The 25524-nt window shown below is 44.2% G+C and overlaps 1 pseudogene; it reads left to right on the top strand.

Moving 5' to 3' along the window:
• Nucleotides 1-3861: 3861 nt before the first annotated feature.
• Nucleotides 3862-4016, top strand: LOC125090424 (60S ribosomal protein L39-like; annotated as a pseudogene).
• The last annotated feature ends 21508 nt before the right edge of the window (nucleotides 4017-25524 follow it).

Genomic DNA, 25524 nt, shown 5'->3' on the forward strand with positions numbered 1-25524 from the left:
AAGTTTTATAGTAGTAAATAATAATAATAGTAATAATAAGTAATAATAGTAATAATAAGTAATAATAAACACTAGACCAAGCACTGCTTTGGTCCCACCTAGCAAATTTTAAGCACAAGACCCAAAGGTCAAACTATTTCCAGTTTCATCACAGACAGGAGTTCAAGAAAATTTTATAAGAAATTTATAAGAAATTTCCAGTTTCATCACAGACAGGAGTTCAAGAAAATTTATAAGAAAATAAAAATAAAAATATAAGAAATTATAATTATATAATTATAAGAAAATAAAAATAAAAATATCCAGCACCCAACAAGGTAAAATTCACAATTGTTGGCATCTAATCAAAAATTATCAGGTATATAAAGAAACCAGAAAATACAACCATGTTGAAAAAGAGTAATCAGTTGAAACCAACCCAAACTGACACAAATTTTAGAATTAGTAGACAAGGATATTAAACAGCTTTTATAACTGTAATTCACAAAGCTAAATAAAGACATAACAAAAAGTTAGACTTAGATGAAAACTACAACAGCTAAAATAAAACTGAATGGTATGGAATTAGTAGCAGATTAAACATTGCAAAAGAAAATAAAACATACCAATAGAAATTATTCAAAATGAAATTCAGAAAGAATAGAGAATTTTTAAATAAACACAGCATTAAGCTATGGAACAATTTCAAGTGACCTTCTGTATGTGTAATTGGAGTCAAAGTAGGAGAGGAAAAAAGAAAAGACATAAAAATACTTGAATATTGGCTGAAATTTCTTCAAATTTGATAAAAACTGTAAATCCATAGATTCAAGAATCTCAATAAAGGCCAAGTTCAAGAAACAGAAGAAAACTACACATAGAACATAATAATCAAATCAAACCAGTGATAAATTTAAAAGATCTTAAAAGCAGACAGAGAAAAAAAGAAGTTCTGTATACATAGGAATAGGATACTATGACAGCAGATACCTCATCAGCCACAATGCAAGCCAGAAAACAATGAAGCAACATCTTTAAGTTACTGGAAGAAAAATTTGTCTATCTAAAATTCTGTAGTGTAAACATATCTTTAAAAAAAAACAAAGACAAAATAATAACTTTTGAGACATACAAAAACTGGAAGAATTCATCACTATCCAGCAAATCTGGAGTATAAGAAATGGTAAAGAAAGTCTTACAGGAAGATGAAAAATGATACCAGACAAAAATATAGATCCACAGAAAAGAAAAAGAACCCTAATATGGTAAATATATAAGTAAGTATATAAGATTTGTTTCTTATTATTTAAATATCTTTTCAAAAAATTAATTATACAAAACAATCACAATGTAGTATAGGGTTAAACATATGTAAAAGTAAAATATAATGGCAAAATAGCACAAAAGATGTTGAGAGAAATGGGAGCATACTGTTGTTTCTCATATTGTACACTTAATAATAGACTGGTAAGTTAAATATGTATATTATAAACCCTAAAGCAACCACTAAAATAACAAAACAAAGAGTTATAATCATTTTATAAGTGAAATAATAAAAATAATCAATCCGAAAAATAGAAAAAGGAAGATGAGAACAAAGAATAGTGGAACAAATTAAAAAATGACTAACAAGGTAACATTTAAACATAACTATATTAATAATCACATTAAGTATAAATGGTCTATATACTCTGAATAAAAAGTGATTATTAAATCGGAAATAGAAGCAAGACCCACTGTATACTGCCTATAAGAAATACACCTTAAATATAAAAACACAAGTATTTTAAAAGCAAAAGGATGGAAAAAGATATACCAACTAACACTAACCAAAAGAAAGCTACAGTATCTATAGTAATACCATACAGAGTAGATTACAGAGTAAAGTATATAATCAGAGGTAAAGACAGTCATTTCATAATAATAAAATGGTCAATTCATCCATATGACATACAATTCCAAAAAAGGTGATGTATCTAATAATAAAGTTTCAAAGTACATGAAGCAAAAAACTGATAAAACTATAATGTGACAATTTTAGTCAAAAATTAGTCTCTATACAAAAATATAGTATAAAAATATAAAATATAAATATAAAATATAATAAAATATTCTATATTTTATATATAAAATATTAAATATAAATATATATAATATACAAAAATACTTTCTATAATTGAAAAAAATAGACAGGGAATCAATCAGTAAGAAGATAGAAGATTTAAGCAATGGTACTCATTAACTTGATCTAATTGATACTTAGTGAAAACTCCACCCAGAAAAATAGAATACACATTCTTTTCAGGTGTACCCAAAACACTTTCCAAGATACACCATATTCTGGGCCATAAATTTAAAGTCTTAAAAATTGAAAAGAATATGTCATACAGTGCAAATTCTCTTGCCACAATGGAATTAAATCAGAAATAAATAACAGAAACTTCTCTGGAAAGTCTCTCAATATTTACTAACACACTTTTAAACAACACATAAATCAAAGTATAAACCAAAATGAGAAATAGAAAGTATTTTGAGCTGAATGAAAATGACAAAAACACAACAAATTTGCAGGATAGTACTGAAACACTTTGGGGAAATTTGTAGGATTTGTAGGATTTAGCCCCTCTTTTGGAAAGAAGAAAGTTCTCCCAAGTTCAGTTTACACCTTAGGAAACTAGAAAAAGAAGAGCAGACTAAATTCAAAATAAGTAGAAAAAAGAAGTAAGATCAGAGCAAAAATCAACAAAATAGAAAACAGGAAAGCCATATAGAAAAATCAATGAAACTAAAAAATGTTTCTTTAGAAGATCAATAAAGGGGTGCCTGGGTGGCTCAGTGGGTTAAGCCTCTGCCTTCGCCTCAGGTCATGATCTCAGGGTCCTGGGATCGAGTCCCGCATCGGGCTCTCTGCTCAGTGGGGAGCCTGCTCCCCTCTCTCTGTCTCTCTGCCTGCCTCTCTGTCTACTTGTGATCTCTCTCTGTCAAATAAATAAATAAAATATTAAAAAAAAGAAGATCAATAAAATTGATGAGTTTCTAGTTTTTTCAGGAAAAAAGGAGAGAAGACAAAAATCACCAGTATTAAGAATGACAGAGGAAACATCACTGCAGTGTCTGTATATACTGAAAGGATAGTGACAGAGTATTATTAAAAACTTTATGCCCATAAACTGACAACAACTTAAACAAAATGGACATATTTCCTAAAAAAACACAAACTACCAATGTTCAGTCAAGAATTTGATGACTTGAATAACCGTATTATATTATATCTACTACAGACATTTTTCCCCACAAAGAAATTTCCAGGCCCAGGTGGTTTCACTGACAAATTCTACCAAAAGTTTAAGAAAGAAATAATATTAATTCATACTAACTCTCTCAGAAAACTGAAGATGAGGGAGGAATTCTTCCCAACTCATTCTCCAAGATCAGCATCACCCTGGTACCAAAACCAGATAAAAACATTACAATAAAACAACGGACCAGTATCCCAGCTATTAGATGGCCAGATGTGTAAAAAACAAAAAACAAAACTCCCCCAAACTGCATTCTGACATGATACACGAAAATTAACTCAAAATGGATGATGCACCTAAATATAAAACCTAAAACCACCAAACTTCTAGGAGAAAACCTTTATGACCTCAAGTTAGGGAAAGATTTCTTAGCTCCAACACCAAAAGCATGAGCTATAAAGGAACACAGTGAAAAACTGGACCTCATCAACATTGAACATTTCTGACCTTTGAAAGACATTAGTAAGAGAATGAAATGACATGTCACAGACTGGGAGAAAATTATGTACTTCATTCAAAGACATGCGTCCAGCTCTCTCTTTTTCTCTGCCATCATGGTGTGTGCAGCTGACTGTTCCTTGCCATGTTTTCTCACATGACTTTCAGCATCAAGAGATTCCTGGCCAAGAAACAAAAACAGAATCATTCCACTCCCTAGGGATTCAGATGAAAACTGGTAATAAAAACAGGTGCAACTCCAAGAGAAGGCATTGGAGAAGAACTAAGCTGGGTCTATAAGGGATCACACATGAGATGACACATGTATTTATGCTACATGAAGGTCATGTGCTCATATCCTATCAGTCTGTAAACATCACTACTACCTGAACAATAGACATGTTTCATCAGGAAATGATTTTTCTGTTACTATGCTTCTGCACCAGTTGTTTAGTTCAGTAATAAATACGTGAGACCTTTAAAAAATTGCATCTAGGAAACATAAAGAACTCTCAAATTAAATAATAAAAGATAGAAAATAATAAATAATAATAATAAAAGATAGACAAACAAAATAATAAATCTATGAGCCCACCCTAGGGTGATCCCTAATAAGTCGTATCCTTGTATAATCACCTTCCCCTGAGTGAAAGTAGAACCCATGACTTGCTTTTAACCAGTAGATTATGGCAAAGGTGATGGAATGTTACTCCAATGATTACCTTATGTTACATAAGACTCTATCTTGGCAGACCTGAGAGAGCCACACGGCAAGGACCTGCAGGCAGCCTCTGGAGCAAGAGTCGTTTCCAGATGAGATAGCTAGTAATAATCCGGGGCCCTGGTCATACAGCTGCAAGGAAATGAATCCTGCCAAAAACGTGATAAGCCAGGATGTGGGTTCTTCCCTAGTCAAGCCACCAGATGAGAAATCAACCAGAAGGACACTGTGTTTGCAGCCTGGGGAGACCCTGAACAGTGGCCTCAGCAAAACTGTGCCCAGAGTACTTACCCATGGAAATGATGTACTATTTTAAGCCACTAAGTATGTGATAGTTTGCTTTGCCACAGAATACTAATACAATGGATAAAAGCTTTGAACAGACACTTCACCAAATAAGGTATATGGGTAGCAAATAAGTACATGAAAAAAAAAATGTTACATATAATTAATAACTAGGGATACTCAAATTGCAACTGCAATGAAATAATAATACATACCTTTTAGAATTGCTAAAAGTGGTGGCAAGGATGTGGGGAAACTAAAACTCACACACATGCCTGGTTGATCTGTACAATGTAACAGCCTTTTCAGAAAGCAGTTAAACAGTTGCTTGAAAGTTAAAAATATACCTTTTATATATCTTTTATCTTCATATATACCTTTATATATACCTTTTATCTATATATAGATATAGATATAGATATCTATATCTTATATCTATTATAACCCAGTCATCACTTTCCAAGGTATTTATCCAAGAGAAAGGAAAGCATATATGTTCACCCAAAGACTTGTACGTGAATATTCACAATACCTTTATCTGTAATCGCCGAACACTAGAATACCCCACGCAGCAATGGTGAATGGATCAGTACACAATGGAGTACTACTCAACAATTAAAGGGAATAAATATGGATACTCACTAAAACATGGAATAATCTCAAAATAATTATGCTGAATGAGAGATGCCAGGCAAAAGAAGAATATATACCATATTATCCCATTTGTATTAAATTCTAGAAAATGCAAACTAATCTATAGTGACAGAAAGCAGATCAGTAACTGGTTATATGAGGGGGAGAAGCAGGAACAGATTACAAAGCAGCACAAGTAGACATTTGGGAGTAATGGAAGGATAAGTCATCTTGATTGTGCTGATGGTTTCACTGATAAATACATATATCAAAACTTACCAAAATGGTGCACCTTAATATGTGTGACTTATTGTGGGCCAATTATACCTCAATAAAGCTATTGCATTTTTTAAATAAAAAGAAGATTTGGGGGAGAATGACAAAGGTGTATTTTAGATAGGATGTGCATGGAAGGCTCTCTGTGGAGGTGCCATTTGTGGCAAGACCTGAATGAAGTAAGGGCATGAGCAATATGACTTTCTGGGGAAAAAGGCACTCCAAGCAGAGGAAATAGCAGGTACAAAGGCTCTGGGCAAGGCTCTGCTCAGCATATCAGCGTGTAATGTGGCTGGAACAGTGAGCAAAGGGCAAAGATGAGGTTGGAAATCAGAAGGCCCAGATCATGTAGAGTGTATACTGAGAGAGGTGGGAATGTACTGGATTGTTTGGCACTGAGTTGTGACATCATCTGACATGTTTCGAAATTATCATTCACAAACATGACTATCATTCTCAATTGTAAGGAGGAAGAATGGAAACAAAGAGATGAGTGGGTGGACTGTTGCACTAGTTAGGTAAAAGACCATGATGACCTTGCTGCAGGAAGTTTGTGGTGAAGGTCAGGAGAAGGGATTGGAGGCAGGATTATTTCAAAGATAGGGATGCCTCATTCTGGTGACAGGTCAGACATAGAGGAAGAGAGAATTCAAAGATGATTGATTCTAAGGTGTTTCGTCTGAACATCTGGAAAAATCAATTTGCCTGTTACTAAAATAAGGAAGTCCAAGTTGCCAGTTTCAAAGATGTGTTCAGCTTAGGGTATGTTAAGTTTAAGGTGCCTGTACACAATCAAGTGGCAATATTGAGCAGGCTGTCTAGATAGGACTGTGATCAGGGCAGAGAGGACAGAGCTGGACCTGGGATATAAATCTGAGAAAGAACTAGAGAACAGGTGGGAGAAATGAGCAGTGGGCACGTAGGAGGTAGTAGTGAGAGATCAGAAAGGAGAGGAAAAAACAGCAAAGACTCATATTGTGAACCAAGGGAGGAAAGTGTATCAAGAAACACCATGATTACCTGTGAGGAATTCTGCTAACAGGCCAACAGGAGGATTCTGCATTGACCACTAAATTTAGCAGTAGACCACCTTGGCAGGAGCTATTTCAGGGAGATAGTAGGAGTGAAGGCTTGATTGGAATGGGCTTATGGGGGAGTCAGAGGTGAGGAAGTGGAAGCAGCAAGTTATCAGCAAGTTTCGCTGTTAAAGCAGGCAGAGAAGTTGAAGAGTAGCTGAAGAAGTACGTGGCGGTCAAGGGAGGTTTTTTTCTTTAAGATTGAAGATATTAGTATAGCATGTTTGTATTCTGATGGGAACACTAGCAGAAAATACAGAGGTAAAAATTAATGATGCAAGAGATGGGGCAGGGAGGGGGACAATTGCAGAAAAAGTCCTTGAGCTGTGGGAGCTATAGGAGAGAAAGATGAAGAGGTGAGAAAAATCCAGCTGTGGCAGGCTTTTATCCAAATCTACTACTCCAGATCCAGGGACAGGAAGGAACCTCAAATTGATGAGTGCTGTGATACTCCAGGAGCCTCTTGGTTATTTTCCTCAACTACCCTGGGAGGGGCTATTTTTAGCCTCGCTCTACAGCAACTAAATCTCAGAGGGATGCGATGACCTGCCGTATCACACACAGAAACCCCCGTGACACCAAGCCTGCAGAGGTTATGCTGGGCACAAGAAGGCTGTCCCCTACCTTCTACACCCCCCAACCTGCTCGTCATGATGACATCCAAACACTGAACCTGGCTTGAGGCCAAGACTGTGCAAAGCAGTTTTACTCTCCCCATTTGTGCAGTACTTCAGCAACACAGTTCTGAAGTACTGACCATTGTCAGTCAGTCAGTACTGACTGACCATTGGTTTTCTTACCACCCTCTTTCCTCACAAATATAAAAACATCAAGCACTGAAGCTAAAAGATATCTTAGATATCACCCAGTCCATCCTCCATTTCCATAAAAGGAAACTGAGGCACAAGAATACCTCAGCCATGCTCAAAGGCAAGCAGAGCAAACTGTCATCTCATTGCCCACGAGCTGTCAAATATGATACCCCCCCTTGTCCCTAGAGATGTGAGTGCACATGCCCATGTGTACAAAATCGATTTGAAGATGCAAATTGGCTACATCCAATTTCATCCAACTGTCCTCGAAATTTAAGAGCTCTGCTGACATGCACAGAGCAAAAACTAAATTGTCCCCCTGAGGGAAATAGTCTCGGAAATGGCACCGTGTGTCCCTGTCCAAGGTGCTAGGGAGCAGAGGCCCTGAGAAAAAAGCCTGAGTCTGCCAGGTCCGAGTGTATCCTCCTTGTGAAAGGACAGCGCGGGGCGGGGCAGAGCCTGGAGTTGGGTGGGACGGAGGCAAACAAAGGAGGGCCCTGAAGTCCCTCTGACTTGGAAATGGATTGATATCTTCACCCAGGATTCCCAGCAGGGCTGTTTTCTGATGCAGATGAATGTTATGTGAGAAATGCAGGACGACTAGTGCTGAGTGTCCCTGCCGGCTGTGGGTTTAGAAAGAGGATGGAGGAAACAAAGTTTAAAATGACACTGTTACTCTCAAAGGGACCCAGCGACATTCCCTGACTGCCCGGGGTCTCCAGAACAGGTCATCAGTGCCCCATGACCTGAACTTCTGACTTGGCAAATGGATTCACCCAAAAGTAGATAAATCAAACTCCACAGACTGATTCAAACAGTGGTTTTCAAGCAGTCTTATAGAAGCAGAAATGTTGTCTGATCCAGAAGAGAGTAAACTAAAAGCTACTGTGGTTGAAGGAGTGGAAGCCTCACAGCCTGCCCTTGGCTGCTCCCAGACCTTGGAAGCACTTGGAAAAAGAGTTGAAAAATCACTAGATTAGGTTCACTCACAAAAAGGTCTGTACATCTCTTCCCAACCTCATTCTTCACCAGGTGAATAGCCCTGCCCAGTCTGAGTCTGTAACAAACGACAGGACACTCCCATATACACACCATGAGTAATGAGACCTCTTCCCCTTGTACAAAAATTTTTGGTCACTGACAGACCTGAATTACAACACATTTTTTTAATCACACCCTGCTCTTTTCTGTACTCTGCCTGCAGCTTCCCAATGACCAGTGTGGGCTGGCTCCATTTCTAATCTCCACCCCATCCTGACATATACTGGGGGATGACCTCGTGCTTCTGCATGAATGGACTTTCTGGTACCTCTCTGTAAACCGGTGCTGTCAAAGTCCTGCCCAAATTCTTATTTTGGTGGCATCTTGCAGCAAGCACATACATCTCTCTGCCTGAGAGCTTTCTTTTGATCTACAAATCCCCAAGGCAGTCTGGAAATGCTGCTTCAATGTGCCCGTGAGAAGCCATCAGCCAAAAATTCTTGGATAAGGTAACTCTGAGGAATGCCCTAATCTGTTTCTAAGTGTAGAATTGAGCCCAGTTTCCCCTACTAGTAACTTGCACAGTTGAGACATGCTTTCTAAAATTCCGCATTCCTCTACCAGTGCTTCCTATGATCAACTCCCAAATAAACTATATGTGTTCATAACTTTCAGTCAGGTAATGGCTATGAGGGGACCCAACTAAAGACATTTAATACTGGAATGGAGGTAGGAAGCAAACCTTCAGCAAGAGGTTCTGAAATAGATCACATGCCAGCCAAATGATAATGAGGACCACCATTGCTGGTGATAAGTGGAAAGGTTACAAGCCTAGCATGCTCTAGCATCACAATTGCTAAAACTCTATTTGTGGTGAGATGAACTGAGGTGAGATACAGACAGAAGGGAAGGCAATGACTTATACAATAGGTCTAGCACAGTGCTATTCAAAGTGCAGTCCGTGGGCCAAACCCAGTTCATGAACAGTTTGACACCTCTGACAAGTACAGAAATTGAGAAGAAGCATATGGAAAACTTATAGCATTTGGCAGAGATATTTTATATCTGTTGGACTTAATAATTTTAAAAATTATTCTTACACCATGTATGTCTTTTTTATTTAATTTTTCTACTAATTCATCAGTCCATGAAAGATTCTTTTTAACTATTCCTTACTAATAGGTAGGCAGAGATGTACTGGGCTAGACTTAAAAACTATGGGAATGGGAGCTCCTGGATGGCTCAGTAGGTTAAAGCCTCTGCCTTTGGCTCAGGTCATGATCCCAGGGTTCTGGGATCGAGCCCCACATCGGGCTCTCTGCTCAGTAGGGGGCCTGCTTCCTCCTCTCTCTCTGCCTACTTGTGATCTCTGCCTGTCAAATAAATAGATAAAATCTTTTAAAACTATGGGAATGATGATAATTATGGTGGAGGTGGTTAACTGTTGTTAACTGCAACCAAAGCACTAAAGGAAAAATATTATAGGCTTAGATCAAACAACAGTCAACTTAAAAGCCAGAAGGCCTCCAGCGGTCCTCACTTCCTATGACTGAGAAACAGACAGAGCTGAAAATCAGGCTCAAAATCTGATTGTAAAAGTGGCAGAGTTACAAAGGTAGTTGGATTCACAGCCCCAAGAAGACTTCAATGCTAACAGCAGAACCCCAGTAAGAAATGAATGAGACTCTAAGACCCACCAAAGGGACATTTAGGCACCCTTGAGAGCCTTGAAATCCCAGATTCCCTGAATCTCTGGCTAGCAGAAATGTCTCCTCACCATGCAAAAGAGACAGGTTTTCATTTGTCTAGATCTATACAAAAGCCTCACCATCACCAATAACTTGCAAAATGAGTCTTATCCTCTTCAAAGGGAGCCTACACCTCCCCTCATTGTTTCCAGACCAATATCTAAAACCAACTCTCAGGACGACTTGACTAGGGAATTATGTTGCTTCTTACAGAATAAAATAGACTACTCGGAAAAAAAAAAAAAGTTGTTTCAAGCCCAACAGGACTTAAAGGCTATGCCTCAGAATGGAACCTAAGGGTGCAAGAGTGGGTTGGTAGAATATAAGGCTGGGTGCGGACAGTTCATTGATAGGAAAGCACTTTCCCATGACTCGGGATTCAGTGCCCTGGCAAGGATAACTAAAGCCAGTTCTAACACACTGTTGCCATGGCTTCTTGAAACTTGGAAACAATAATAGCCTATAGTATATGAGGCGGAAATGCCAGAATGGCCTTGGCAGAGTATTGAGAAAGAAAAGGCTCAGAGAGGTACTCTTGTTGGAATGAATGCACTATGTCAGACCAGAGAACACGTTAACTGATGATGTTTCCCAGGAGAGCCCAGAGGACATTCCCTTCACTAAAAGCAATAAAATATTGGGGCACTATGATCAGAAGTTTGGGGGTAGTTATTGTCTGAGGCCAGGGAAAATAGTGGGAGATTCTGCCATGGCTCCCAAAGGTCAAGGCAGCTAAGTTTCTGTAATAACCAGGCTTAGTCAAAAGCAAAGTGAATGCAATTATGTGGTAGGCAACAAGGCTGGAATGATGACCAGATGGAGGCCTTGACCTGTTGGGATCTGTTGCAATGACTAATAATCCATGATGTTTCCAGAGGTGAGATAGATGCTCTCTGCCAACAAAGGTATTGCTTGACTTACATAATCAAAAATTATCAAGAGGGGGTGACAGAAGGTTGGTGTCAGCCACCACAATAAAAAATTACAATCCCCCATCCAGTTTCCAGGCCTGAGCTAGTTCTTGGACTCAGAAACCATCAGCAGAGAGAAGCCAGATTCCCTCGACAAAAAAAAAAACTGTGAAAATGACCCAGAAAATATATACGGTAGCAATACTTCCATTCCTTCCCTAAAAGAGCTTTTGGCCATTTACCAGATAACCGTATACTGGGCAAGAGAGAATACCCAGAAAATACAAAGGTTTTTGGATCCAGGGTCTGAGCATATTGATACTGGTATCAAGGGACACTGAATGGGAGCATAGAGATGCCATGTAGTAAATGGACTCTTGGATGATGTCCATTTCATAGTGGGTTCAGAGGTTTGACGCTTTCCTCTGTGATCATTTCCCAGGTCCCTGAGTACCTAATCCAGATGGCTATACCTCACAGTTGGCAGAATTCTCACACTGCCTCCCTATGTAGTAGAGCCATTACAGTAGGAAAGTCTAAGTGAAAGTCTTCTCCCGCCACATACACACATGCCCACACATGCACTCAAACATACCACACATTCACACAAACACAGAGACACACACATCCATACCACAAGACCAAGAAAATAAAACTAAAGCTATACTGCACCATAGATGGAATGTTAGAAACTAGTGTCACCTTCAAAGACTTCAAGGATGTAAAACAGTGGTCTTAGCATATCTCCCATTTAATTCCTCAGCAAAAGCAGAGTGATCATGGAACATGACAATGGACTACTATCAATTTAACCAAGTGGCAGCCTTATTTGCAATACTTTTTGCCACGTATCTTTAATAGAATAGATCCACACAGCCTCTGACACTTCGTATGTGGTTCTCAAGCTAGTGAATGCATTCTTTTCAATCCCCTTCAAGGAGGATCAGGACAAATTTGCATTCACTTGGAATGCATATCTTAAATTTTAATGGCCTTGCCCTAGATCATTGAAACTTTTCTGTTCTCTGTTCCTATATAGTTTTAAGGGACCTTGATTTTTCTGAATATGCCACAGAGCATCAGATTGGCACATTATACAAATAAATAATCTTAACAGGTCTGATGAGAAGGAAATGGCAAATAATCAGAAGCCCTGCTAAGACATGTTCACCGGAGGTGGGAGAGAAGTCCTATGAAGACCCAGAGGCCTGCCATATCAATAAATTTTTTAAAGATTCAGTGGTCTGGAGCATATTGGGATATTTCCTCCAAAGTGAAGGAGAAATCATTGGACATTGATCATCCACCTCTAAGAGAGAGATTCTTACTTGACACCATAAGACCAGGCAGATTCCATGATGTTAGCAATATCCAGGGTTGATAACAATGTAGTTTGGATTCTCTGACAAGCTTAAGCAGGAGAGTCACAGAACAAAACCTGAAGATTCTAGAGCAAGGCCATGCTATCTGCAGTAAAAACCTCCTCAACATTAAAAAAGAAGCTTCAAGGTTGCCATGAGGCTCTAGCCAGGACTAAGCATCCAACCATGGGACATCAAGGAACCATGATATCAGAGCTGTCCATCATGATCTGGGTGTTTTCAGGCACACCAAGTCATAAGTTATGTGGACACTGAAGCATTCTATCACTTACTTAACAGAAATGGCAGAGTAGGGAACAGGCCAAGCAGGTCCAGGGCACACAAACAGTTGTCACCCCCTTTTGTTGCACCGTCTCCTTCAGCTCCCAGTTGTAGGTAGTTCCCCATCATTAGCTGACAGAGAAGGAAGACCCTGGGCCTGGTTCATAGATGAATTATCTCCATATAATCAATCCCATTTACAATTGCACCAAAAACCGTAAGATACTTTGGAATAAACCTAACCAAAGACATAAAGGATCTGTACTCTAGAAACTACAGAACACTTATGAAAGAAACTAGGGAAGTCACAAAGAGATGGAAAAACACTCCATGCTCATGGATTGGAAGGATAAACATTGTTAAAAGGTTTATGTTGCCCCGAGTGATCTACACATTCAATGCAATCCCTATCAAAATACCACCAAAATTTTTCACAGACCTGGAACCAACAATCCTAAAATTTGCATGGAACCAGAAAAGACCCAAATTGCCAAAGGAATGTTGAAAAAGAAAACCAAAGCTGGTGGCATCACAATTCTGGACTTCAAGCTTTATTACAAAGCTGTAACCATCAAGACAGTATGGTACTGGCACAAAAATAGACATATAGATCAATGTAACAGAATAGAGGGTCCAGAAATGTACCCTCAACTCTATGGTCAACTGATCTTTGACAAAGCAGGAAAGACTATTCAATGGAAAAAAAGATAGTCTATTCAACAAATGGTGTTGGGAAAACTGGACAGCAACAAGCAAAAGAATAAAACTGGACCACTTTCTTACATCATACACAAAAATAGATTCAAAATGGATGAAAGACCTAAAGGTGAGACAGGAATCTATCTCCAGGAGATGTGGAGACACATCTCCAAAGACAAAGGAAACAAAAGTAAAAGTGAACTATTGAGACTTCATCAAGATAAAAAGCTTTTGCACAACAAGGGAACAAGTCAACAAAACTAAAAAGCAACCTACAGAATGGGAGAAGAAATTTCCAAATATCTTGTCAGATAAAGGGTTAGTATCTAAAATCTCTAAAGAACTTATCAAACTCAACATCCAAAAAACAAAAAATCCAGTCAAGAAATGGGCAGAAGACATGAACACACATTTCTCGAAAGAAGACATACAAATGGCCATCAGACACATGAAAAAAAATGCTCCAAATCACTAGTCATCAGGGAAATACAAATCAAAACCACAATGAGATACCACCTCACATCGGTCAGAATGGCTGAAATTAGCAACTCAGGAAACAACAGATGTTGGCATGGGTGCAGAGAAAGGGGAACCCTCCTTTTTTTATTAACATATAATGTATTATTTGCCCCAGGAGTACAGGTCTGTGAATCATCAGTCTTACACAATTCACATCAGTCTTACACAATTCACAGCACTCACCATAGCACACACCATCCTCAATTTTCATTCCCCAGCCACCCTATCCTTTCCCCCCCACAACCCCCACAGGAACCCTCAGTTTGTTTCCTGAGATTAAGAGTCTCTTATGGAGACTTATGGTTTGTGTCCCTCCCGATCCCATCTTGTTTCATTTTTCCCCTCCCTACTCCCCACGACCCCCTGCCTCTCAAATTCCTCATATCAGAGAGATCATATGATAATTGTCTTTCTCTGATTGACTTATTTCGCTTAGCACAATACCCTCTAGTTCTATCCACATCATTGCAAAGGGCAAGATTTCAGAGCTTTTTTATGGCTGCATAGTATATATATATATATATATATATGCATCTTCTTTATTCATTCATCTGTTGATGGACATCTAGGTTCTTTCCATAGTTTGGCTATTGTGGACATTGCTGCTATAAACATTTGGGTGCACATGCCCCTTCGGATCACTACATTTGTATCTTTAGGGTAAATACCCAGTGGTGTGATTGCTGGGTCGTAGGGTAGCTCTATTTTCAACTTTTTGAGGAACCTCCATGCTGTTTTCCAGAGTGGCTGTGCCAGCTTGCATTCCCACCAAGAGTGTGGGAGGGTTCCCCTTTCTCTGCATCCTCGCCAACATCTATCATTTCTTGACTTGTTAATTTTAGCCATTCTGACTGGTGTGAGGTGGTATCTCACTGTGGTTTTGATTTGTATTTCAAAGGGGAGCCCTCTTATACTGCTGGTGGGAATGCAAACTGGTATAGCCACTCTGGAAAAACAGTATGGAGATTCCTCAAAAAGTAAAAAAAAGAGCTACTCTGTGATCCAGCAATTTATCCAAAAGATACAAACATAGCGATTCAAAGGAGCACCAGCACCCCAATGTTTATAGCAGCAATGTCCACAATAGCCAAAATATGGTAAGAGCCCAGATGTCAATTGAAGCATCCCGAGTATTCACCAACAGATGAGTGGATGAAGAAGATGTGGTATATATATACAGTGGAATAATACTCAGCCATCAAAAAGAATGAGATCTTGCTATTTGCAATGATGTGGTTGGAACTAGAGGGTATTCTGCTAAGCAAAGTAAGTCAGAGAAAGACAAATGATGAAAATAAAGAGGGAGGCAAACCATAAGAGAGGCTTAACTTGGGGTGCCTGGGTGGCTCAGTGAGTTATGTGTCTGCCTTTGGCTCAGGTCGTGAACTCAGGGTCCTGGGATTGAGCCCTGTGTCAGGATCCCTGCTCAGTGGGGAGTCTGCTTCTGTCTCTGCCCCCATACCTACTCATGCTTTCATGCTCTCTCTCACTATCTCTCTCAAATAAATAAATAAAAAGTCTTTAAAAAAAAAAAGGTGCTTAACTCTAGGAAACAAACCAAGGATTGCTGAGGGTGGGAAGGGGGGTTAGAGTAATTGGGTGATGGACATTAAGGAGGGCATTTGATGTAATGAGCACTGGGTGTTATATGCAACTGATGAATCACTAAATTCTACCCCTGGAACTAGTAATACAGTATATGTAACTAGACTGAATTTAAATAAAGAATATTTTTTAAAAAGCTATCTCCATATATTTGTGTGAGTCAAAAATGGACTATCATCTCCCAACATCCTGACACAGAGGTAACCCTGAAAGGCAGCAGTGAAGGGAAGTCCTCCCAGTGGAGAGAGCCTCAAGTACTTCAACTAATCACCAATCTGATGTGGTAGGAGAGGGGGCCTGCGGTTATGGTATTCACACATTCCTGAGCAGTCGAATGGTTTAAACCTAGTTATGGTCAGGGATCTGGAAAGTTCAAGATTGGGAGATACAGACAAAATGTACAGAGTTTTCTCAATGCCCATCACAGAGGATGAATTGAATAACCAAATGGACAGAATTCTAGCAATGGTGCTAGGGTAGAATAGAAGGCTATCCATTGGCCCTAGAACTGACTCCTTCTTATCAGGGTTGAAGGGGTTCATCCTCTCAGGGATAACAGCTTGGTCTATCCCACCAGGCAAGCAAGAAGAGCAGACACGCTAGCTGAGCAGGAGAAGAACTAAGAACTAGTAGTAGAAGGGCAATATGATGAAAATGAGACAGCCTCCATACCAACTGCAGCAGCAAAAACTTAAGTTTGTCTCACTAACCTTCTAATTGTCTTCCTGCCCCACCCTTCCAAGAAACTGTGATCAGTCACCATTTGGAAGAAGCAGTGAAGAAACAGTAAACTGAAACAGGAGGGATCTGGGTGGACCCTAGCAGATGCAGTCAGTTCCCTAAGCACTTCTCTCCAGTCCATGCTCATAGCATCCCAATGTGCTTGCAGCTCTCCCTCCAGACTTGCCAGACTGCTGGGGAATCAACGCACCCAGAAGCAGCATCAGGCAGTGCTGGAGTGTTGAGAGATTCATACTCAATTTTCTCACCCTTCAGGTGGAATAACTCTCCAGCATGCTTTGTACTATTCCCCAGAGCTTTGTACTATTCCCCAGAATGAGTCCCAGTTTCCCACAGGTGTCCCCTGCCTAACAATAAGCCCTTTATTGGCTTTCTTCCCTGCCCTGCCTCGTTTCTCCACTCCTGGGATCACCTCCTAAATAAATTTTGGATCCATGTTTACTTTTGGGGAAACCCAACCTAAAACATTCCCAGGTGAGTCCAATTTCAATCTCTATGCTTCACTCTTCCTCTTGGGACCCCACGTGTTTAGCTAAAGTTCCAAGCTCCTCATGGACAACGTTTCCTGCCTCTGGTGGAGGCAACTTCTGGGTTTCTCTCCCTTTAGGTTGCATTCCAGACCCCACTGCAATCATGTCTCCCTGCTCCTCAGCAGGGGAGTTCCCACATCACTGAAGTGTCAGGTCAAGCTTGTTCAAGAGGCCCAGGAAGCCTGGGGTGGCCAACACTCTTCACCCAGGCCCACACGGTGTGTGAGTCCAGGTCTGTGAATTCCCTGGCAAAAGCATGCATAGGGGAGAACGCATCCTCAGAGATGCCCTCTTGTCCGTGCTCTCTTCCTGCAACTATTCCCCACCGATATCCCAATGGTCTCTTGCTCATCCTCAAAAACCAGCAACAGATGCCATCAGAGCCTCCTGACACCTCTTCCCTTGAAAAGCACTCACCATGCCTTTAAGGGAAGGACCCGGGTCACAAAGCTGCAGTTGGGAAATTTCAGGCACCATGACACAGGGTTGGGTTGCTGTTCTGAGTTCGAGGGATCTTCTTGGCATCCCTGAAATCACACCATGGAGGCAGCCCTTGATTCCCCCATGCCTATGGTACGTGAGAGAAGCTTTGAGAACTGCGGCCCATGGGTTCCAGCAATGCAAGAAGAGAAGTCTGCCCTAAACCCAACATCGAGGGAAGGCAATCAACAGAGACCCTGAAGGAAGTGGAGGATGGAAGAGAGGCATTAAACAGAATGAGATGAAATAGGAAGCACCCCAGTGGGGCTCAGGGAAAGAGGAGAATGGGACAGAAACCACACACTCGCTCCCAGACAAATAAGACACATATAGACACACAAACAAAGAGAAACATCAGCAGAGACCACAAATGAAATTTAAAGTTGTTATGGCAACCGGAACAGGTGGGTGGGCACTTGCGCCTACTGAATTTACAAAATTAAAGTAAGCGTTGCATTTGCTAACTAATTAAATAATGCTTTCTAAATATTTCTCATCTCCCAGACATCAGGCACAGAGGACAGGGAATGCAGAGAGCTGTAGCTCCTATTTATTTACTGGGGGGGTCTAGAGAGCTGCCTCCCTAGGTGGCTCTGGGCCTTGGGGAGACGGGTGGAAGCAGCGTGAGGACATCCCTTCCAACAGGTCAAAGCCAGCTCCTGCAGAGGGCAGGAAAGGCCCAGGGGTCTCCCTCGGAGCCTTCCAGAATGATGACAAAAGGCAGGGCCAGCCCAGCCATGTGTGTCCTCGGCCCCAGTCATTCTGGCGTCCCCTGCCACCCACCCCCAGCCCCTACAACAGAAAAAGGCTGGTTGGTGTGGGGTCCCAGGGGATGTGCAGACTGGAGTCCAAGCCCTCTGCGGAGGCATTGTGAAATAAGACACTGGTCAAATCAGGCAGCTGGCAGGAGGAGAACGTTTTTCTTTCAGGGTAGGGGGTGGATTGGTTTATTTAAGAAAAACAGAAACAGCAACCTCGACTAGGAATCAGATGCGCCATCTTAGCCGATCTTCCCCGGGGAAATAAATTACACATAACGCTGTACACAAACACAGCTCCGAACACAAACCCAGCTGGCAGCACGGTGGCACTTTTCTCCCAGGGGAAATAAATTCCAATGTCTATATATCTCTATCTATAGATACATACACAGAAAAGGTCACACCATGTCTCCTTCGGTGCTCCTTTCACTTGAAATTAAACAATAATTGTTTCGGTGTTTAGTCTGCAGAGGACTGGAGCCCCCGGAGTGGAAATCACCCATGAATAGCTCCCAGAAACGCAGGCAAACATGAGCCTTCTTGTCATGCCCATGGCCAAAGGGAGAGAGGGTGCGGGACACCAGGAAGCAGGAATGTGTGCGATGGGAGCAGCCAAGCAGGGCCCGGGGACGTGTGCATCGCAGGCATCCCGGGCTGCCCTCCTGTTTTCCTGTGTTGGTGGTGGTGGTGGAAGGTGTCCCCATGAAAGGACAGGTCCTCTGCTTTCCTTCCATGGTGACAACCAGCCCGGCTTATGACTGCAAGTTCCACTGACTTGAAAAGCTTTGGAGGCAGAAGTAGTCCCATTTGAGAGATGAAAAACTGAAGGCTGGACTGGGTGGCAGAGACGAAGGTAAACTCCATGAGGGAGAGCCGTTTGGTCTCTCGGGGTCACGGCTGTAAACAGCGCTTGGCTCATGAGGAAGGGAGGAGGGAGGAAAAGAGCATCCTGTCTCCCTGTCCACTGTCCCGTCTAGTAAACCCGAAGTCTTCGCCTCGGTGGGCACTGTGCGAGGGGCTGTGATGGTAACAAGGCCGTGGCTCAGATTAGAGCTGGAAGGGTGGTCTTGGTGCCGCCAGCGCCATGTGGCACAATTCCATCCACTCTGGAGGCTCTTTGCTTCCCGGCCCCACCCCGTTCACAGAAGCCTCTGTGTGAGCCTCCGCCGGCGCCCCCTCTGCGTGGAGCCCTCCTTCCCTAGCTCCTCCTGTGCTCTGTCCCCCACACACTGACGCCACGCTCTGGATGGCAGGCTCACTGTTGGCTGGTGTGCCTCTGTACCCGCACATATGGTCTCTCCAGCAAGAGTGCAAGCGTATGGCTGGAGGGGAGCTGTGTGCACCCAAGGTCATTGACAAACGCTGGGTGGGTTTTCTGAAGGACAGGAGTCACACCCCAGGGACTCAAGGGAACACCAAGTCTGGTTCAGCCGTGGACATCCACTTTGATACCTTAAACCACTTCGGGCACATCCAGATTAGCCGCGTGGTTTGAAAGCCCTCCCAGCCACTTCTGCTTCAGCTCGGGAAGTCCCCCGGGCCCACCTTCTCCACACACATGCACCCTCTCTGACACTTCTCCACCCGGCTATGTGCTCCCTCGCCCCACTTCTCTGCTCACAAAGCTTTCTGAACCTGGCTCCAGACGGAGCACCTTGCTCAGACATGGGAATCCATGATGAGGAGGTTGCTCCCACTGGTTCCAAAAGCTTATACTTGGGGCAAGAGCATCAATGTCTCCTGGTCCTGGAATCCAGGGTTCAGTCCAGCTTGTATCCCAGAGCCCCCAGCTCCTGTGGCTTCATGGAGAGGAAGAGAGAAGACCACAGGTAAAGGATCCTCAGAATTGGTTGATCGGAGAGACAGCCCAGGCCCGAAAAGAGAGGTCCCTGCAGGCCCCTGTGAGTCAACCCATGGCCCGCTGGCCTCAGCCCTCTTTGTCAGAATGGGCCCAGCTGGTGCAGACTGGCCCGCATCCTGGCAGGGAGGGGCTGCCTGTGCCCTTCCACTGACACACTTGTTCCAGTAAAACTAGGCCTGTCCTTCCCAATCAGCTTCTGGGCCACAAGTCCCCAGGGAAGGAGAGAGGGAGAGGTCAAGACACAAGATGAGATGTCACTTCCCATCGAGGTCTAGCACCACAAGCAGGCAGAGGGGCTGCCGGAGACTCACTGAACACTGTCATCACTGCCTCCCTTCCCTTTAAGACCCGTCTAGGGCACAAGGTCGGGGGAGCGCATGAAGCCAGCAGGCCAGGGCACCCCGTCAGCTGCACACGGGCCATCACGCCTGGGTCAGGTCCAAGGCCACATCTCATGACAGAACCAGACAAGACCCCAGTGGCAGTCCACTCTTCTCACCGATTAGGGCTGTCAGCTGTGTCAAGCTCCGGGATTACAGAGAAGAATGAGAGGGACCCAGGCCCTGCTTTCATGGAGCTCACACTGTAGAAACAGGCAACTCTGTGTCATGAATGCTTCTACATGGAAGGACAGAATGCGATGGGAGCCATGGAGAGAGGGCAGAGGAATGCAGGCTCCCAGGACAGGGGGGCAGTTAGGCTCTCAGCAACACTTATAGGGGCCACAGGTGTGAGCTTGCACACACGACACACCTGGGTCTAAATTCCAGCTCCGCCTTTATTAGCTGTGTGACCCTGGGTCAGTAACAGAACTTCCTGTGCCTCAGTTTCCCTCTGTAAATGGGCATGGGGGAAATAAAACTGCCTGTCTCCTAGGGCTGTTTTAAGAGTCAAATGAGAGAAGGGATACAGGAAAGAACCTGGCACAGAGCAAGCTAATGTTCTACCTTTGTTCCTGTTGCTGACAGTCATAAGAACAACGTCATGGTAGGCGTTGCTCTCATCTTTGCTGTAAACACTGACCTCTGCAAAGCTTCCCCACAGCCCCCAGGCTCCTGCAGGCCTGGACAGCCTTGGGCAGGGTTGTGGGAGGGAGATGGGGGAGCAGGCGACTCCTGCAGCACTAGAGAAGGTACCTGGACTGGTCCTTTGGCACATGAAACAATACACGAGCCCAGTCACCAGGGATATGAGATCAGAGTCTGACTAGCCAGGGGGGGACAATCTGGAACACCTTAAATCACTCCCACCTCACACTTACAATTAAAGTCTTGGAGCCTGGAGACGCTGCCCTGCAGAAGAGCCAAGGGGGACCAATACTGGGAGAAGGAAGGGCCTAGAGCAGGGCCCCCCTGGGGAAAACAGGTGCTGCACAGAGTTGACCTGGAGACAGGCAGCCATAGGCTTCCAGACACCAGCTCTGGATGACAGTTTTGGCAGCGACCGTCCTTTTTTTGGCTCGTAACCTTATTACAAGCTTGGAGCAATTCCAAAATCTGATTAACACCTGGATCTTCTCTCCTTGCGAAAGTTAGCACGTATATTTTATATGAACGCGCAGGAGTTGAAGGACCCTTGTGAGCTCATGAACACCGGGATGAGAACCTCTCCAGGCACAGCCCACTGGCAGCCGGGGAACACTCACCAAAATGCTCACCTGTGGTGTCCGTAATGAGACCAGAAATATCTGCTGGGTCCCCACACGTTGTGTCTCCTGCTGTTTTCTCAAGAGGGACCCCAAGACAGCAGACACTGTCCAGAGTTCCACTGAGATGCAAATGACCCCCTCATGGCTAGGGACGTGGCCCACAGTCCCCATTCATTCAGTGCCCTAGCAGCACTTACAGACCCTTTTGCGTGGGCCGGGCCTGTGGTAGGCACCACAGGGCTCACAAGATGAGGTGGACCCGCAAAGATCTCCTGATTCCTGGGGAGAAGGCAAGCAGAAAGACAACGAACCCCAAACTAGAGTGTGGAACAGTGGGTACTGCCCAGAGGCAGGCAGGTTCTGTGGGAGGAGGAAAGGATTCCATTCAGTGGCATCAGGAGCGGGGAGAGGGAGAACTTCCCGGGGGGGCCTTGAAGTTTGAACCAGAGTCCCAAGAACAGAGAAATTGTGCTGTTGAACTTCTTGCAGCACAATGGCCAGAATCTCTATAGGGTTTTGCAAAGAGATGAAGTCATAGCCACAGTTTCCAGTTTCTGTATGGGATGCTCTGAAATCCTACGGCTTTGCTGACAATGGAGGGACTGTCGCTCCCAGGGCTAGTGAACCAACCAGTCCAGGGTCCACAGCCCCAACCTCCTCCCTTACTGGGCCCTCCCACTCCACTCCAACCCCTATCTCCAGCCCCCTCATCCCGTGGTCAGCCTCCAGACGGCGGGACGGCCCTCGTGCCCCAGACCTGCTGAAATTATTCAAACCAGCCAGTCCTGGGCATGATCACTCTGCCTCACGCATTTTTTCACACATTTTCCTCTCACTCCCTCTGCCTCCTAACTGGGCCTGGTGTTTCCCTGTGTCGCCCCCGCGGCATGGTGTGCCTTCCCTCCTGTGTCTAGGGATCTCTGAATATAAACTTCTTCCTTCGTGATAGTCATTTCTGTGTCATACCTGATTCAAACAAATCCCAAGTAGCCTGAAAACATGAGGGGAGGGTGGACTGTTGGGCTCTATCCCCAGGAATCAATGGATGATGGAAAAATGCAGAGATTTTCTCATGGGACCAGCTATGTGAATAAAGAGGACACTATAAGAAAGACAGGCCAGGCCTGCCTACATTTCAGTGGGGAACAAGATAGTGCCCTAAAGATCTACCAGACCCCTTCAAGCTGTGGGACTTCACCAAGTTTATGGACCTTTTTAAAAGACAGCTCTAGGGGCGCCTGGGTAGCTCAGTGGGTTGAGCCTCTGCCTTTGGCTGGGGTCGTGATCTCAGGGTCCTGGGATCGAGTCCTGCATCGGGCTCTCTGCTCAGCAGGGAGCCTGCTTCCTCCTCTCTCTCTCTGCCTGCCTCTCTGCCTACTTGTGATATCTCTCTGTCAAATAAATAAATAAAATCATTTAAAAAAATAAAAATAAAATAAAATAAAATAAAAGACAGCTCTAAGGACGAGGCCCTCTGGGTCTATTTAAAGACAGCCCAGAACGCTGGAAGGCTCCACTTGGAATCTTGCTAGGAGGACGTGCCATCACTCCCTCAGGGCGAGGACTAGTCTCGGGGTGCCAGTGACGATGTCTGGCATCAGAAGCTGCCTGTGTCTGTTAACGGAGCGTGGGAAGGGGAATCCCAGCATGTGGGGAGTGGGGCTTGCACAGAATAGAAAAGCACAGACTCGATCCCTGGGGCCCGTGAAGACAGGGTTTCACCACTGCACCTGGCAGGAGGCCCAGAGTGTTCCATGTGAAATCCCTGTGGGCCCAGTGACAGGCTGTGGGGAAGACTGACAGAGGAAGGGGGGCTCTAGGTATGCAGAGAGAGGCAGCAGGAAGGATTCGGTCCCCAGAAGAGTTAGACCTGACCCTCAGGGGCCACTGTGAGGAAAGAAGAGGTTCTGTCTCCCCAGCTTCACACAGCAGCCCAGACAGACTTGCAGGCCAAGCCCATGAGGTCAGCAGATGGAACCAAGAGAGCCGCCGGGCAAAGGCCAGAACACTGGGCCAGTCATGTTTCTCTAGGGTCGAAGCCACAGCGCTGTTGCCTCCCACCCCAAGCCCATAGCCAGGAAGAATGGGCCCCTTTGAGGCCTCCAGCTGGAGGTCACAGGGGCACCTCTTCCAAGGCCCTCTTCATGTGTGGGGCTTGGCCCAAGGACTTCCTGCTACCCAGGAACAGGCTGGCTCAACAGAGCTCATTGTTTGGGGTTGGGGCGGGGCTGGGGGTCCTCACCCCACCTCTAGTGACTGCAGCCTCACTGGGGCAGTGTTCTGGAACTGCCTTGTGGGCTTCTGAACAGCAGGCTTTCCTCCATCAGCTGCCAGGGACACCCGCAAAAATGCTCACCTGTAGTGTCAGTAATGAGAACAGAAACACCTTGCTGTGTCCCCACACTTCAGGTCTCCTGCCAAGCTCTCATTCTAGATCCCCAGTGCCTGGGGAAGCAGGCATTCAAGACTGCAGGGATGTCCCACACCAGGGTCCAAACCAGGTCCTCTGCCACGATCTGTGCTCGTGCTTCTGCCTCAGTCTGCGCCCTCCCCAAACCCCTTCAGGCCTTGACCCGTACTTAACCCCAACTGTCCGCTTCCTGCCCTCTGACCTCTAGCACAAAGCCTTTCCCCTGCTGCTGGCTTCCCAAGCCATTGGGGATTTTGTCCTAGCTGTGCCTTTGGCCTCTTCCCAATAAAGTGCCATATGTCCTATTTACACAGAACAATTTTTCCCTCCGTACTCTTGTCCCAATTTTAATATTAATAGCATCCCCTTTCATACTCAGAAGCATTCGTTTTTTGAAGATAAGTTCTATGGCTGGCCAGCCTCCCTCATGGGCACACCTCAGCTGCTCCCACTGAAACAATGGCACCCTCTTCCTGGTCATGTGTGGCATTCCTGTGACACCCCGCCATGCCTGGAGAGTGGGACCCAGATGGCAGCTCTTCCCCCACTGAGCAAATGAGGACAAGGAAACTGGAGAGAGTATGACCCGCCCAAATCACTGACTTCGTTAGCCTCAGAACTCAACTATGCAGGGGTCCTAGGCCAGGTTTCTCCCTAAACCAAGCCATCTGCCCAACCACACCCCCACCACATCCCAACCACAGTCTGGGCTACCCACTTGAAACTCAACCTTTGCTGCGTATCATTTTTCTTGAGTTGTTTCATGTGTCACAGGGTATCTTTTCCCAGACCATAAAGGCACAAAGCCCAGGACCTTCTCCTTTATTTGGCCTGGGTATGGAGGACATGCTCAAGAAATAGTTGCAGAATCTGTTCAGATGTGGCTGAGTCCTGTAGCTTTAGAAGCCTCCACAGATGACTGGCAAGTCCTGTTTAACCCCAGTGAGATAGCAGGGGCTGGGGACACAGCTCTCTGAACCACCTTTTGTCTTGTTTGCTACATCCTATCTAGGCTGCCTGGGCCAAGGTCATGTGCAGAGAGGATTCTCCCCAGCCCTGCCAAAGGACCAAGCACTCACCACGGAGCCATTCCTCCAGAGAGATGGGTTTCCTGGGTGGGTGTATGTCAGTGCCTCCAAAGAAAGTCTTAGGCCCCTATGCCAAATGTATGCAAGTCCCAAACACAGGCCAAGATGAGACTGCTGGCTTCTATTTGGGGGATAGGCCACTGGGCCCTTGTTCTCTCTCTCTGCACACACCCCCCCATAGTTTATACAAAAGTACCTGATGCAGGGCCACCTGGATGGCTCACTCAGTTAAGTGTTGACTCTTGATTTTGGTTCAGGTCATGATCTCAGGTTCATGGGGTTGAGCCCCATGTGGGGATCCCCACTAGGAACAAAGCCTGCTTAAGATTCTCTCTCTCCATCTCTCTCTGCCCCTCCTCCCACTCACCTTCTCTTTCTCA

This window comes from Lutra lutra, chromosome 2 (genome assembly GCF_902655055.1).
Source record: "Lutra lutra chromosome 2, mLutLut1.2, whole genome shotgun sequence".
NCBI classification, from domain to species: domain Eukaryota; kingdom Metazoa; phylum Chordata; class Mammalia; order Carnivora; family Mustelidae; genus Lutra; species Lutra lutra.